Below are 17268 nucleotides of genomic sequence, written 5' to 3' on the forward strand. Positions count from 1 at the left end.
GTAGCTTGCAAGCCCAAAAAGTGTGGGCACTCCTGCTGTAGAGCCATTTCTTGTATGACTGGATGAGCTATATTTATCTTTTTTTTTTAGTTGTTTAAATTCATGCAGAAATAAATGGCTAGATTGAACCTAATAACTTCATTAACGCCTTTCCCTTTTTTAAACCTCTATACCATTTGAAAGAGGGCAAATATCTAATTATTCCCTTCTAGCATTGGATGCTTCTTAAATTTAGTAAAAATATTCTGGCACAAGTGTCAAACCTTAAAAAAGGAAGTCATATTGAGCATTGGAAAATAATAATAATTAACTAATAAAAATAGTACACATTTAAGGCTCCTTTTACTAAGTTGCAAAAATGGTTTTAGCATGTGCTTAGCGTGCGCAGAATTACCACGCGCACTAGACGCAAACACCAGCATTGAACTGGCATTAGTTTTCCCGCATAGCGCAGGAGTTTGCATGTACTAAAAATGTTGGCGCACCTTAGTAAAAAAATGGGGGTTAATTATCCCCACCACCAAATTTCCCCATCCCGCCCCACCGGGCTATTTTTTCATGCCACCCGGCTGGAAAAACTTTCTGGGGAGAACACTGAATTCTGTTATAGAATGTTAGCGTAACTCAACATCGGCACGCTTTCCATTTAGGTGCGTGCAGTTCTACCAGCCATTGAACTGTTGTAACCTGTGTACCTAAACTCAGAAAGGGAATGCCTAACTTAAAGTATACTGCAAGTTAAGCACATCCACATCCCAGCCAAGCTGTGCCCATAAGAACACCCCCTTGTATTTACATGCTGGGACACTTACCAGCACCCCTACAGAATAGCACTAATGGAGCAAGCTTAAGTGCTATTTTGTGCATTTACACCACAAAGGGGAAAGCACCCTCGAGTGTCTCATTATAACATTTGCATTTTAGTGTTCTTAGAGATCCATGAAAATTATATTACCATCATTAATCAATATCTGGAGGAAATCCATAAATGAACAGCAAGAAACAAACATTTGTTGAAATCCATTGAAATGGAAAGTTTATGGATTGGTAATATATTCAAGACAGAAGATTATAACACAGTTGAACATGATAAAAGTTTTAGCAGTGAAAGATCACGTCTGCAGTGCAGGTGTTTTCTTAAACAGTTCATAGACCACAGATAAGCACTTTGGTCCGGATTTTGTAAACTGCGTCCTACAGCTGTCTAATCAGCCAATCGGGATGCATATTTTTAAAAAAAAAATGCTCCCCAGGCAAGCCACCTATACTGAAGGCGCCTCCAGGAGCTAGGGAGGCCTGTAAGCCCGCCTAAGCTTACCTAAGGCTAGGCAGTAGCCTTAGGCAAACCTAGGCAGCCCTACGCTGCTCCCTAGCAGAGCGGGAGACACTTACAATGTAGGCTAGCAAAATGCTGGCCTAAATTGTAAGTAGAAGTGGCCACTATACTTAATCATGGCCACGATTAGTATAGCGGCCGTGGCTGCGGCTGCCAGTCTCCTCCCATAAATGAGCGAGGCAGGAGGGATGCCGAAAGACCCCCCACCCGCCCCCCAATGATTGCCAGCAGGAGGGTGCCCAACCCCTCCTGCCCGATGACTGCCCACCCTTTCCTGAAGATTGCCGGCAGGAGGGTGCCCAAACCCCTCCATCCCCCCCTAATGAAACGCCCCAAACCCCTCTCCTCGGAACCCCCCCCCCCCCGAGCTCACCTAGCAAGTTGGCCAGACGGACAGGTCTTTGCGCCACCTGGTCGGCCCGCCTGGTCCAAATGAGGCAGGTCTGCCCCTCTCCTGCCCAACCCACAGGACCCTAGGGATTGATTGGCCCAGGCATCTAAGGCCCCTCCAGGGAGGGGGGGTTGGGGCTTTTCATTGGAGGGATTCGGGGAAGGGGGGGCTTGTTGGGGGGTCATGCAGGAGGGATTGGGCACCCTCCTGCCGGCGATCATTGGGGGCAGGGGGGGTCTTTCAGCAGAAGGGATTGGGCATCCCTCCTGCTTCGTTCATTTAGAGGGGACAGACTGGCAGCCACACTGCGGCTGCTATACTAATTGCAGCAGGGAGATCCCTTGGCGCAATTAAGTATAGTGGCCACGTCTACTGTAACCCGGTTCTGTAACCGGCATCTGTAACATGAACGTCGGTTACAGAACTGGGTTTATTTTGGGTGGGTCTAGGCCCAATTCTGTATAGGACACCCTTCCCAGGTGTCCTATACTGAATCTGGGCCTTTGGGCCTGATTCTAATGGCGCTATAAGTTAGGCCTCCTAACTCATTTTGATTGGTGTCAATTGGCGCTTACAAAAAAGGACACTGTAATCACGCCTAAGGTCAAAGTAGTTGTGGTAAACACCAGAAATGGCCTTAGGCACCTCTATAGACACAGTTCTCATCAAACACAGTAATTCAGGCCTGCAAAACCCTGGCCTATATTAACAGTGCCTATGTTAGATAGAAGTCCAACATTAGGTAATAGCACTAGTACAACTTGTCACAATACTAGACCCACTCACACTTAGATTATGAATATATACAGCCGATTAAGACAAATGGCTGATGTTTCTTGTTTTTTTATATGGATCTTCAGAACGCAACCAGGCACTGCATACTTCCAGCTCCATCGATGGAGACGTTAGCAACCGGAAGTATGTAGTGTCCGATTGCGCTTTGAAGATCCATTCAAAAAATTAAAAAAAAATCAGCCATTTCTCTTAATTGGCTGTATATATTCTTAATCTAAATGTGAGTGCGTCCAGTATTGTGACAAGTTGTATTAGTGCTATTAATGTTGGACTTGTGAATCCTGTACTAGGTTCAGAGGCTTTATAATTTGAGCATGTTAGACATAAGCCACAATTCTCTTAACGCTGCGTATGTGTGACTGACACACAGCCAGTGCTGGTTTTGGAGGCCCTTTTTGTATACTTCAAAAACTTTTTCCTGTTTTTAAACTTGGTTCATAAAATTTGACCCTTCATAAATCCCACTGACTTTGCCATTACAGTCCAGGCAGTAATATTTTCTCATGTCTGGATTTTGGTTTAAACAAACATTAATCACTACTACTTCTACTATTTAACACATCTATAGTGCTGAGGGGCGTACACAGCGCTCGGAAGAACTTACAATCTCTTGGACAGACATGACATAGAGGGTTGGGGATGTAGAACCCAAGGAGGAGAGTTAGGAGATAAAAGCAGTCGGAGGCGAGCTTTTCACTTGGACTTGAACACTGCCAGAGATGGCAGAGGAAGAGAAGGAGTCAGATAGAAGGGACTTACAATGTTTAAGTATCAGACAGTGAGTTTGGATTCAGAACCTGAACTCTGTCTCTCTGGATCTGAGGCACTAGAAGTGGCATAAAGTGAATACCCCCAGATCCTATCTATGGCCCAAATTTAGACGCACTCCCAAAATGCAAACACAAGCTCAGAACCATCAATAATTGGAAGCTAACAACCCCCTACTGAAGTTAATTGGCATCCATTAGAAGTTGCACGCACATCTAGCGACACATTTATTCTCCAAGGCAGTGCACCTAACTCCCATGGCGCATAACTCAAAAGGGGCATGACCATGGGAGGGGCATTCCAAATAGTTGTGCGTGATGTTCCATAACACTGGGTCCATGTGCCCAACTCATTTACACCAGGTTTCAGCAGGCTTGTAAGTATGGCACGTAAAGTTTGGCATGGGAATCAATGAGAAGCGCGTGCCCTTTAGAGAATCACACTTAGCGCCAATCTTTTTTGGCACCCATTTTTGAGCACAGTTTATAGAATCCAGCCCTCATTGTCTTAGGTTAGTTTGAGTCAAGAGAAGGAGGTCATCTAAACTGGAAAGATTAGAGGCATCTAGAGAAAAATGGCATTCCAGAGGCAAGACATTGGCCAACAGAAACATAAGAATTGCCACTGCTGGGCCAGACCAGTGGTCCATCCTGCCCAGTAGTCTGCTCATGTGGCAGCCTTCTGGTCAAAGACCAGCGCCCCGAGACTAGCCCTACCAGCTTACGTCCTTGTCTAACTTTGTCTTGAATCCCTGTATTTTAGGAGAAGAAAATATATCATAGCCAATCATGGTCCATGGTTGCAGAAGGGTTGAAAGCAATTATTGGGAGGCAGTATGGCATGCAGAAGTAAGCATTACACTCTTGATGAATTACTCTGGACATTACAACACTGAGGGCTCGTTTTATTAAGCTTAAAATGGAACACGCTCAGGTGTCCTACAGAAGTTTCCTGATCTGCACAAAATTATTTTTTATTTTCACTTGGGGGGGGGGGAGAGTAGGAGTTTCGTGCTCATCATTACAGCTACACTACTGCATACTAACTGACTGATGCAGGATTACAAGGTGTCAGTGCTACAGCAGTAATTAATTTTAATGGCACAGGAAACCCCAGGAAGGATGCACTAAGGCCACTTTATACTGCAGCATAGTACAAGGAGCCCTTATTGGGTTGCAGCCAATCATTTGAAAGTGACCTGGAGCATATATAAACTGCAATTAAGCACAGTTCATGCATTTCTGTTGTTCATTTCTACAAAGGAAATCCTTCAGTTTAGCATCACAATAAAACTGTAGAAAATGGCTTGGGCTTGTTTGGTTTTGCTCAGTGGCTGGTTTTTATCATCCACAGCAAATTTCTGTGCTTTGTACAGATTGTGTTTTGACACAAATAGCTAAAGTGTTTAAGTAGAAGCCAGATGGATCACACACAACTACAGGAGCAAACAGGGATCTAGGGGCAGATTTCAGAAGGAAACAAGCAGGCAGCACAAATAAAGATGATTCAGCAAAAAGGAAGAACTAGTTGGAAGTGTGTTTAGAGCACCTGACAGGGGCAGCACTGAAAACAAAATGGTGCTGAGCTATACTATGAATATTTATACAATATACAGTATATGAAATTCCAGCTGGTTTAGAAGATTAACTCCCATCCACATGCTGCATATAATCCACACTTTGGCCCTGATTCTGCAAAGTGCGTCCCGATTTTAGGCAGCTGTAGGTGTCCTATAGCTGCCTAATCAGCCAATCGGGTTGCACGATTTTTTAAAAAATGCTCCTCAGGCAGGCCACCTATATTGAAGGTGTCTCCGGGAGCCTAGGGAGGCCCGCAAGACCGCTTAAGCTCGCCTAAGGGCCTTAGATGAACCTAGGTGGCCCCACGCGTCTCCCTAGTACAGGGATAGATGCTTACAATGTAGGCCAGCAAAATGCTGGCCTAGATTGTAAGTAGACACGGCCACTATACTTATCGTGGCAAGGTATCTCCCTGCCATGATAAGTATAGCGGCTGTGGCCGCCTGACCTCCCCCCACCCAATCGCCGGCAGGAGGGTGCCCAATCCCTCCTGCCAGAACGCCACCCACACGACACCCCCGATCGCCGGCAGGAGGGTGCCCAACCCCTCCTGCCAGAATGCCACCCACCCGACACCCCCAATCGCCGGCAGGAGAGTGCCCAACCCTGCTACCGGAGGACGCCCCCCCTCCTGACCCCACCACTAACAACCCCCGATGACCCCTCCTAACCTCCCCCCAACTAATCTCTAATTGTTGGTCAGCCAGATGGGTCTTGCTGCCATCCAACTGGCCCGCATCGTCGAAATGAGGCGGGCCTGCCACTTCCAGGCCCATCCCTACTAAGCCTGATTGGCCCAGGCTCTAGAAGCCTAGACCAATCAGGCCTTAGGCATAGCAGATCCGCCCATCCTCACTAAGCCTAAGACCTGATTGGCCCAGGCTCTAGAAGCCTGGGCCAAGGCTTAGTGGGGATGGGCGGACCCGATAAGCCTAAGGCCTGATTGGTCCAGGCTCCTAGAGCCTGGGCCAATCAGGCCTTAGGCATAGCAGGGATGGGCCAGGAAGGGGAGGGCCCGCCTCATTTCGATGAGGCGGGTCTGCCAGCTGGATGGCAGCAAGACCCGCACGTCCAACCAACAATTAACTGTCTTTTCTCTAATTTCCAGGTTTGTAGTTCTTGCACTTGACCATGTTTTTAGCCTCTCCCTCTCTCCTGAAACAAATAGAAAAGCAGCTTTCTCCTGAAATGTTATTCTCTTTGCTTTTCCTATACATTTTACACCGAACCTTGTTCTGGCAGCACTCGGAGACAAAGTGTCCCAGAATGTCAGAGGTCAAAAGCTGTAGAACTTTGGAAACCTCCCAAGAAACTAGTCAAAAAAACATCTACTTTGTTAATAATGTTTTCTTCAACTGAAAAGAAGATGGTTATTATGACAATTGGGGGGGGGGGAGGGGGCAAACTATACTGATGCTCCCTGATGTTTCCAGACAAACTCAAAAATGCCATAAATCCATCATCTTGCTGAAGCCTAAGGTATTGGCAAGACGTAGAAATTTTTTCTTAAAATTTCCCTGTAAATATCTGGTGACATGGGGCTCAGATTCTTATGGTTTGGGTTTGTTTTTTTTTTTAGCCAATACATTTAGAATCCTTTATTGCTAATAAACACCCGCCCTTTTACTAAACCGCGATAGGGAGCCGCGCTGCTCCCAACACTCATACAGTTCCTATGAGCATCGGGAGCTGCGCAGAGCATTCAGCATGGCTCTCTGCGTTAAAGCACAGTTACTTACCGTGTTAGCCAGGGTCAGCAGGCAGATATTCTCACATGTGGGTGATGTCATCCACGGAACCCCGGTACAGACACTTTAAAAGTGCATCGCCACTTTAAGAAATTTAGAAAGTTTGCGATAGCCCACACCGCACATGTGCTTAGGGCACGCGGTCCCTCAGTTAAGATAAGCCAGCTAGGAAGCCATCCAGGGGAGGTGGGTGGCTGTAAGAATATCTGCCTGCTGTCTCTGATAACACCTGTTATGGTAAGTAACTGTGCTTTATTCCAGGACAAGCAGGCAGCATATTCTCACATGTGGGTGACCTCCAATTTAATCAGAATGGGATAATGGGAGTGTTGGCCTTTAAGGAAAATAAATTTTTAATATTGTCTGGCTGTAGTGCCCAATCCTATCTGGAAAAAGATTCCAGACAATAATGTTAGGTGAATGTATGAACCAAGGACCAAGTAGCAGCTTTGCAGATTTCATCAATAGGAGTAGAGCAAAGAAAAGCTACTGATGCTGCCATAGCTCGAACTTTATGGGCTGTTACCCGATTCTCCAGTTGCAGCCCAGCCTGAGCATAACAGAACAATATGCAGGAAGCCAAGCAGTTACATTACATTACATTAGTGATTTTTATTCCGCCAATACCTTGCGGTTCAAGGCGGATTACAAAATAAGTTATCTGGCCATTTCCAGAGGAATTGAAGAGAAGAGCGAGTTGTTTCAGAGAATTGGGAAGAGTCTTGCAGTGTTAGTTTGTCTTCAAGGATTTCTTGAATAGCATGGTTTTTATTTCTTTTCTGAACAATTTGTAGTCTGGGGCCGTTATGAGTAAATTGGAGAGTTGGTGGTCCAGTTTTGCTGCTTGTTTGGCTAGAAGGCCAACATACAGCTTTTATCATTTGACGTCTCTGATTGGGGGATGCGTGAACGGTTTGTGGGTTCTCCTATGTCTGGTTAAGGTATTTTGGAAATATTTCGCTGGGAAACAGGATGCCCCAACTTGTTAGGATCAAAGGAGACAAAAAGTTGAGGAGATGTTATATGTGGCTTTGTTCTGTTGAGATAATAGGCCAAAGCCCACTTGCAATCCAGAATATAAAGAACTGTTTCTCCTGGATGAGAATGAGGCTTGGCAAAAAGTACTGGAAGCACAATCGACTGATTGAGATGAAATTCAGTGACGACTTTTGGTAAGAACCATGGATGGGTGCGAGGCACAACTTTGGCATGGTGAAACACTGTAACAGGTGGATCCACCACTAGAATTTGAAGTTCACTCACTCTTCTGGTAGAAGTGAGAGAAATGAGAAAAAACACTTTCCAAGTAAGGTATTTCAGATGAGCCATAGACATTGGTTCAAATGGAGGTTTCATCATTTTAACAAGAACCACATTGAGATCCCAAACCACTGGAGGTAGTTTGAGAGGTGGTTTCATGTTAAAAAGTCCTTTCATGAATCTGGAATCAGAGAATGAGCAGTAAGAGGTTTATAATCCACTGGTTAATGAAAGGCAATGATAGCACTTAGATGGGCTCTAATGGATGTAGATACGAGACCAGAGTCAGATAAATGAAGAACATAATCCAAAACTAATAAAACAGAGATGGATTTTGGATCCTGGTGATGAAGAAAAATGTGTTCACTTTTGCTGGTAACACTGTTGAGTGGCTGGTTTTCTAGAAACTTCCAAAATGAGTCTGAAAGGCTGAGAAAGATGAAGATCAGTTGGATTCAGTCTGAGAGATACCAAGGTGTCAGGTAAAGACTGAAGGTTGGGATATAGAAGCGAACCATGACTCTGTATACGAAGAGATGGAACAATCAGCAGAGGTATTGGTTCCTTGACACTGAGTTGAAGTAGAAGAGAGAACCAAGGCTGCCTGGGTCACCAAGGAGCTATGAGTATCATGGTGGCCGACTCCTGCTTGGCTTTGACAAATGTCTTGAGAATAAGAGGAATGGGAACTTGTGCGTCCAATCCAGGAGAAAAGCATCCGCCTCCAGACAATGAGGAGAGTACAGTCTGGAGCAGAATTGGGGTAACTTGTTGTTGTGGGGTGATGCAAACAGATCCACTTGAGGCCTCCCCTGAGATAAAACAGGATGAAGAGCTGTAGAACTGAGCGTCCACTTGTGAGGTTGAAGAATTCTGCTGAGCTTGTCAGCCAAGAAATTCTGTTCTCCTTGAATGTAGACTGCTTTGAGAAAGATGTTGTGAGCAATCACCCAAAGCCAGATCTTCTGAGCCTCCTGAAAGAGAAGGAGAGAGCCTGTGCCTCCTTGCTTGTTTATATAGTGCATGGCTACTTGATTGTCCATGCAAAGCAGGAGGACACGATTGACTATTAAATGCTGGAAAGCTTTGAGGGCATAGTAAATCACCGTGAGTTCCAGGAGATTGATGTGAAACTGTTGTTCTCTGGATGACCAATGACCTTGAGTTTGAAAGCCATCCAGATGAGCCCCCCAAGCATAAGTTGATGCATCTGTGGTCAGAACCTTTTGATGAGGAGGCGTGTGAAAGAGAAGACCTCTGGACAAATTGGAAGAATTCATCCACCACTGAAGCGATTGTCAAAGAGACGAGGTGACAGAAATGTGTCAGGAGAGTGGGGCAATCACCTGAGACCACTGTGAAGCCAGAGAACCATTGAGGCGTCCTAAGATAAAGCCTCACAAAAGGAGTCACGTGGACTGTGGAGGCCATGTGGCCTAGATCATCCATCATGTGCCTGGCTGAGGTTGACCAAAGCCAGGCCATCTGATGACAAAGCTGAAATAAAGTGTCCTGACGCTTTTGTGGAAGGACCGCCCTCAGCTGAGTGGTGTCAAGGAGAGCTCCAATGAACTGGGGTCTCTGAGATGGATAAAGCTGTGATTTTAGAAAGTTGTTTTCGAACCCCAAGTTCTGGAGAAACAGTATGGTGTGATTCGTTGCTAGAAGTACACCTTGAGAAGAAGGGTCTTTGATGAGCAAGTCGTCTAGTTAGGGGAAGACAAGAAGATCCCGAGTCCTCAAGGCTGCTGCCACCACCACCATGCACTTGGTGAAGACTCTGGGAGAGGATGCCAGGCTGAAAGGGAGAACCTTGTATTGATAGTGGTAATGGGCCACTTGAAATCTGAGGTATTTCTTGGAAGCCGTGTGAATTGGAATATGAGTGTAGGCTTCCTTGAGATCCAGAGAGCATAGCCAATCTTTGTGAGCCAAGAGGGGATATAGAGTAGCTAGAGACATCATGCGAAACTTCTCCTTGATGAGAAACTTGTTGAGCGCTCTGAAATCTAAAATAGGTTGGAGACCTCCAGTCTTCTTCAGAATTAGAAAATAGGAGTAAAAACCCCGGTTTTGCTGATCCATAGGAACCTTCTCGATGGCATTGAAAAGGAAAAGGGAATCTATTTCCTGAAGAAGAAGGGAGGATTGGTGAGGGTTCAAAGCAGACTCTCTTGGAGGATGAGCTGGAGGGACAGTGAGAAAATGAAGAGAGTAACCCTCTCAAATGATCTATGTTTAAATGATTTTTATTATTCCAGCAGTAAGAAGCAAATACAAACAGTAGTACCATTCAGGAAATAACATTTTCAACAATATAATCAGTTCCCCTCCCAACCCCCCCTTCCCTCCCCTACCCAAGAGTCCATGGCCGTCCAACAGCTGAGAGTGGGAATAAAATCTTAAAGATTCAAAAGTCTACTGCGAGCACACGGTGTGAGGTCCTGCCAGAAGTGCTCCCACACCTGACAAAATTTGCGACCTGGGCCAAGAGTCAAGTCTCCCACCATGCGTCTCTCCAGTGTTGCGTGCACTATCATTAGGGATCTCCAATGTGCATATGAAGGGGGATCACGGGAGAGCCAGTTGGTGAGGATGGCTTTTTTCCCATCAAAAGGGCTCTGGAGATAAATGCTGACATTCCCTTGGGTTTGGGCGAGGCTATATTATAAAATCCAAATAATGCCCTCGGTTGCGGAAGCCATCGCCTTCCCCAAAGCGATGTAGTATATAGGCCAAGATGTCTCCAAAACTGCTGGATTGCAGGGCATGTCCAAAACATGTGACTCAAAGATGCGTGAGCCTGATTGCATTTCGGGCAAGAATGCGACGCAGTAATCCCCATCCGGGCTGCATGTTCCGGTGGAATATAAAGTCTAAGAACAATTTTCAATTGCATTTCCCAGTGAGTAATATTGGGTGACACCTTCTGAATGTTCTTTAGGACCCGTTGTAACTGTTGAGCAGTCAACTGGCAATGCAAGTCCTCAGCCCACGCTGTCGCTAATATATCCAGATTCGTACTTGGTTGGCAATCCCGGATCCCCACAATATGAAATCGTAGAGGGGCTGTTGGGCTGAAAGGCTGAAGAGTTCCGAAAGCGCCTCCCTGCAGACTTTAGTAAGGGCAGCCACTGGGAGGGACTGAACATAGTGACGGATCTGGTAATAGGCGAAGAGATCATTAGCCTGTAGGTCAAAAGTCCGTTGCAGCTCGGCAAATGTGACCAGGCTCCCCTCCTCCGAAACAGGTGAAAAAGATATTGTAGACCTTGTGCTTGCCACCTAAGAAAGGTGGCATTTTGCATGCCCGGCTGGAAAGCTCCATTGCCCTGTATAGGCAAATATAAAGACACCCTAGAGGACAATTTGGCTGTTTTATAGACCCATCTCCACGTCCTTCTGGCCGGCGTAAAAATGGGGTAGTGAGACACCGAAGGACGCATCCTCGGATCCGCCACATATAGAAAATAGCTCACATGGAACGGAGCCAGAAAAGATAACTCCAGTGGTGTAGCATTAAAATCAGATGTTCCTCTAAACCAATCATTAATATGTCTCATCTGACAAGCCATAGCATACCAACGTACATTTAATAAACCATAGCCCCCCCTATCCCTGGGCAAACACATCCGTAGCAAGGGCATACGTGGTCACTTACCACCCCATAGAAAACGCTGTAGCTCTTTCGTTAAAAGAATGTTATGGGCATGGGACAGCAGCAGAGGTAAAACCTGAAAGCGATATAACCATTTGGGAAAGAGCACCATGTTAAAAAGGGCTACCCGGCCCACCACCGATAAGGGAACAGTGGACCAATTCTGTAGATGTTGTGAGGTGTCTTGAAGCAATGGGGTGATATTGCTGGTGTACAGGGTCGTAAGGTCTCGGGGGATCTGTACCCCCAAATAGCGAATTGAAGTCTGAGCCCACGTAAATGGGAAGTGACTGCTCCATGTCTGTTGTAGTGTTATGAGGCTAGCTAGGGCCATAGATTTCTGGTAGTTCAACGTAAATCCCGAATAAAATTTGAATTCGTCAAGCGCTTGCAATAAATATCGAACAGAGTGAGCAGGGTCAGTTAGCAAAAATAATAGGTCATCTGCAAAGGCCAACACTTTCGAGTGAATGAATCCCAAAGTCCACACCCACTATGTCGGGGTCCTGAGACACTGTGCGAAGAAAGGGTTCGAGGTACAATAGAAATAAGAGGGGTGACAGGGGACAGTCCTGTCGAGTTCCCCTCTCAATAGGTATTGGGTCAGTAATAATGTCATTGACAAGTAGTCTTGCTGTTGGAGTGGAATATAAAGTACGTAATGCCGAGGTGAACCAGCCAGATATCCCCATACAATTTAACACTTCAAAGAGGTACGTCCAATCGACCTGGTCGAACGCCTGTGCCGCATCCAAGCTGAGTAGAAGCATAGGAGTGTGATGGAGTTGCATGTGCGCTAAGGCTATCAATGCTTTACGGACGTTGTGTACTGCTTGTCTACCCTGTACAAAGTCGACTTGTGTGGATGCAATCACATCGGGGAGAAGGGTCGCTAATCTATCAGCTAAGATTTTGGACAGAATTTTGATGTCTACATTCAGCAAAGAAATTGGGCGATAGGACTCGGGAGCAGAACTGTCTTTGCCAGGCTTCAATATCAACGTGATTAAAGCCTCATTCGCTTCTTCAGGGAAATGTTCATCCTGGATTACCTGGGAGTAATAGTCCCTTAAAAAAGGACTAAGCTGCTCTGAGAGCAGTTTATAAAATTCTGCCGTAAAGCCATCCGGCCCTGGAGCCGAAAAATTCAGTTGATTGTGGATAGCTTTATGTAGTTCTTTAGGGGTGAAGGGTGCATTAAGAAACCTAACATCCGAGTCAGAGAGCGGCTGTAGACCGGAATCCGCGAAATAGTTCTTAATAAGGGGTTCAGCTCCTGAGTCCCGGCGCCCATATATCTTCCCGAAGTGGGACTGAAAAAGTTGTGCAATGTGTTCAGTAGTGTGGTGAAATTGGCCCGTACTATCCCTCAATCCCAGAACATAACGGTGACCCCGCACCTGGGAAGTCAAGCGGGCTAATAACTTCCCTGCCCGATTTCCATAGTGATGGTAGCGAAATTTTTGATACAAAAGCATTTTCACCGTGCACTCATGTATATAGGAGTTGAGGGTCGTTTCCACGGAAGCTAAGTGTTCCCTAGCGTGGCGGGTCGAGAACAGGGTATACTGACGCTTAGCGCTTGCTAGTTCTTTTTCCAACCGCAGTATTCCCCGGGACAAACGGCAATTACGCGCTATTACATAAGCTATACAATCTCCTCTGAGCACCACCTTAGCCGTGCTCCAAAACAGTGTCGGATCATTGCTATGCTGACCATTAAAGTCTAGGTTAGGTATGTTTTGAAATGGTCATCAGAAAATAGATAACTAGGGAAGCACCAACGTACAGGTCCGCGTAAACCAAAGCCCACATTCACATCTAGCCAGATCATCGCATGATCTGAAATCACCGCCGGGCCTATTACCGCTGCACCCACATTTAGAAATGCTCTGCGCATGGTAAGGATGTAATCTATCCTAGATTGTGTGTTATGTGCTCTGGAGCGGTGTGTGTAATCCCGTTCAGTGGTATGGAGAATTCTCCACGGGTCCACCAGATCTAAAGTGGCGCAAAGATAGGGCAGGCCTCTGGTATGAGATATACTCGCACCAAGTCCCGGCTGCTAACGATCACAAGTCGGGTCAAACACCTGATTGAAATCCCCTGCAATGTATACCGGATCAGTAACCCGCCCAAGAAGCATGGCAGTTAGACCCTCAAAGAAAGAATAGTCATAGGTATTAGGTGCATATACATTCATCAAGTAAAAGGAATAGGTGCCTACTGACAGCTGCAGCAAGAGGTAGCGGCCCTGTGGGTCCGAGGCTACTACTTTCGCAGTGTAAGGCAATGTCTTACTAATCAGTATCGCCACACCTGCACGCTTATGAGTTGAAGATGCTGCATACACTGCGGCTACCCAGGATCTCCTCAATTTCTGATGTTCCAAGTCTGTAAGTCGAGTTTCTTGCAGACAGGCTATGTCTACCTTATGTCGTTTGAGCTGTGTTAAAATTTTTGTTCGTTTTATGGGAGAGGTAATGCCCGAAACATTCCAGGATACTATTCTCAAAGTGTTAGCCAGCAGGTACAAAAGGGGCTAGTACAAACATATAAAATGCTAAGTACGGAAAAAATCCACCTCGGGTTCCCAGCCATACCCAGGGCAGCCACATGATGCTCAGGACCTGCCCGAGCAGCACCAGTACCATAGTAAATGTCAGGTGCAGGAGTCTCGCAGCAGGGTCTGATCCCACCCTTCCCAATAATCGAAAGAATACCAGCAGCAACCACGTAGGCCAAGGACTCCCCCCTCCCTGGAACCCCCCCTCTCTTCTCAACCTTCTCCCCAATTGCATGGTTGTGGTCACAACCTCAGGTTCGCCCTAGGCGGTCCCAAAGGTGTGAAAGATCACAAAACAATGCCACTCCAGGTCCCGAGTTCCCATACAGTAAATACAATAGTCATAAGAGCAGTCTGCAGAGCAAATGAACGTTAGGATGAGCTCAAATATACAATATATCAATTTCTGAACTAGAACAGGAAAAAACACAAAATTGTAAACAAACTTAAACCAGAATAGCAAGTAACAGCCATATTACCTGAGATCCAGGCTTCCCCCAAACCAGGAGACCCCGGTGCATCCACAATGCCACAGGCACATAGGAGCATGTGACAAACAAGGAAGCACATCATGTGCTCTCTCATGTAAGGTCCGACTGGGGCAACACCTGAGTGTTCACATAAAGGGCCGCCTCAGCCGCGGCCTCCAATACCTGCCAGCGTCCCTGATGGTAAATTTTCAAAGTGGCTGGATATAAAAAGAGAAAGCGTATTTTTTTTTCAGCCAAAGAGGAGCAAAGTGGGTAGAATTGCTTCCTGCGCTCCGTTAGGGCCACAGAGTAGTCCTGGAAAATGCGCACCTCAGACTCCTCAAATGCTAAAGTCTCCCAAAGTTGTTTATATTTGCGCAAGATTTCCACTTTATGGTTATAGTTTAAAAGTTTGGCTATTACCATGCGAGGCCTCGCCTCTCTTGCTTGTTCTCGGCCTAGCCGGTGTGCTCTCTCCAGTCGAATAGGCCCCAAGCCCTCCTTCAAGGGAAAGGAACTGGTCAGCCAGGCCTCCAGCACCTGAAGGAGCTTAGGACCAAAAACGTAAGTTAGATCTTCTGGATCTATTTTCAAGATCATCCAGTCTTTCTGCTTGTTTTTGAGTCAGAGCCTGCAGTTCCTGTAACATGGTGTTATGTGCCTGCTGTGTATCCTCGTCGCTGGAAACCCGAGTCTCCAGCGCTGTGGTGTGGCTAGTAGTCTCCATAAGTAGATTTTCAAGCTTATGGAGCTGTTCAGAAAGTTTTTCTATGCTGGGCTACATTGCCACTGTTACTGCTTGAGTGAGGGCCATCAGCGCCTCCGGCGCTATTTGCTGAATTGCGGCTGTGGAGGTGACCGGCGCCATTTTGTCAGCGCCATGCTGCGGGCAGTCCCGATCCTTTTTTTGAGTGCGGGTGGACATCAGCGACGCAGGAGAGGACAGAAATCTGTCCATATATTGTGCACAGCAAGCGCTGCAAAGCGCTGTCTCCCGGCTCACTTCCAAAGGCTAGTAACAGGGCGCTTCAGGACTCGGGGCCTGGGAGCTCAGGCAGCCTGCTTCTGCCTTGGCTCAGTGCATCACGTGATCTCTCAAATGATCTATAGAACCCAGAGGTCTGAGGTAATCAATACCCAACGATGAAAATAGAATTGGAGACGATCTCCGATTGGCTGAGGGAGAGACTGATGTACTGGGATTGCAATTACACTCTTGAGTAGTTGGTCAAAAACACTGAGAAAATTGAGCAGGAGCAGGCGCCTGAGATTTTTGAGGACGCTGCTGTTTTGTTTCTTCTGCTGCGGCCTGGAAGGGGCAGAAGACTTTGCTGAAAACGCCTCTGATATGAAGAAGATGGCTTAAATGGTTTTGATGTGGAAGGCTTGGGTTTAGGTTTAACCAAGGTATCCCATCGGGTTTCATGAGCAGTAAGCTTTCGAGTCACAGTATCTGTGGAATCCCCAAAAAGCTCATCTCCCAAACAAAAAACATTTGCTAATCTGTCCTGAAACTCTGAGCCATGCCAATCTTATCACGTCCACAGACATAGAAGAGGCTCTAGAAGTCAACTCAAACACATCGTAAGCTGAGTGAACCAAGTATTTCTTCCACTGAATAAGAGTGCTGACAAGATGTTGAAAATCCTTCTGTTTATGAGAAGGAAGATATTTTTGAAACATAGGAAATTGCTTAGCAAGATGCTTCAAATAGCAAGAAAAATAGATGTTGTAATTGATGGCTCGATTTGCTAACATAGCGTTTTGATAGAGTTGTCGACCAAACCTCTCCATAGTCCGTCCCTCTCTACCTGGTGAGACTGAAGCATAGACTTTGGACTCCACCACCAAAGATTAACGAGACAGATGAGATTTGTCAAAACCTGGAGTGGAAATAATTCTATAGAGAGAGTCCAATCTCCTGGGAGCAACAGGTACAGAAAAAGATGACTCCCAATTTTTGAAGATGGTTTCTCTTAAGATTCCACGTAAAGGAAGTTTAATCAGCTCCTTAGGAGGCTGATCATAGTCCAAAGTTTCCAAAAATTCAGCACTGTATTTGGAATCTGCCTCCAGCTTCACAGAGATCCTTTCCCAGCTGTCTAAAAAAACGTGTAAAGGAAAGTCTCTCAGTAGGAGAAGATGCTCTAAGTGGATAGTACCTAGGAGACTTCAATGCAGGAGAATCATCTGCTTCAGTAGTTGAAGGAGAAGGGTCCAGATTTGAGTCATCCTGTAGGTCAGAGTCAACAAGGACGGAAGGAGAACAATGCTTCTACCAGTGCCAAACCAGTGTCGAAGGTTTGTTAGAATGTTTACACTTGTGTGAAACATGCTTGGACTTGGAAGAACTCCTACTAAAATGTCTCGAAAAAGAAGAATGATATTTCGAGGATGTGGAACGGTGTCTTGAGGAACTATGCTTCAATGCTGGACTGGATGGACGAGATGAGTGGTGTCGAGATCCATGGTGTTGCATCAGCAGTACTTGAAGGCCTTGCAGTGTTAGACTCAGGCTGGGCCAGTACCGGAGGAGTCAGTGTCAGGGTAAAAAAATGGAACTTATACCCAAACTCCTCACAAAATAGAGCATCGAGCTTCTGTTGAAAAGTAAGCACCAGTATCTTTGGCTTAGTCACCGGTACCAATAGTGCTGCGACTCATTCTGGAGAGAATGACTTGGATAACGATGCACC

General features: G+C 46.1%; 1 protein-coding gene across 1 annotated transcript in view; it reads right to left on the reverse strand.

The window, feature by feature from the left end:
- KSR2 (kinase suppressor of ras 2) overlaps window positions 1-17268 on the reverse strand; it is a 530220-nt gene that overhangs the window by 291194 nt on the left and 221758 nt on the right. The gene's annotated exons all lie outside the window — the stretch shown is intronic.

Source organism: Geotrypetes seraphini, chromosome 8, assembly GCF_902459505.1.
Source record: "Geotrypetes seraphini chromosome 8, aGeoSer1.1, whole genome shotgun sequence".
NCBI classification, from domain to species: domain Eukaryota; kingdom Metazoa; phylum Chordata; class Amphibia; order Gymnophiona; family Dermophiidae; genus Geotrypetes; species Geotrypetes seraphini.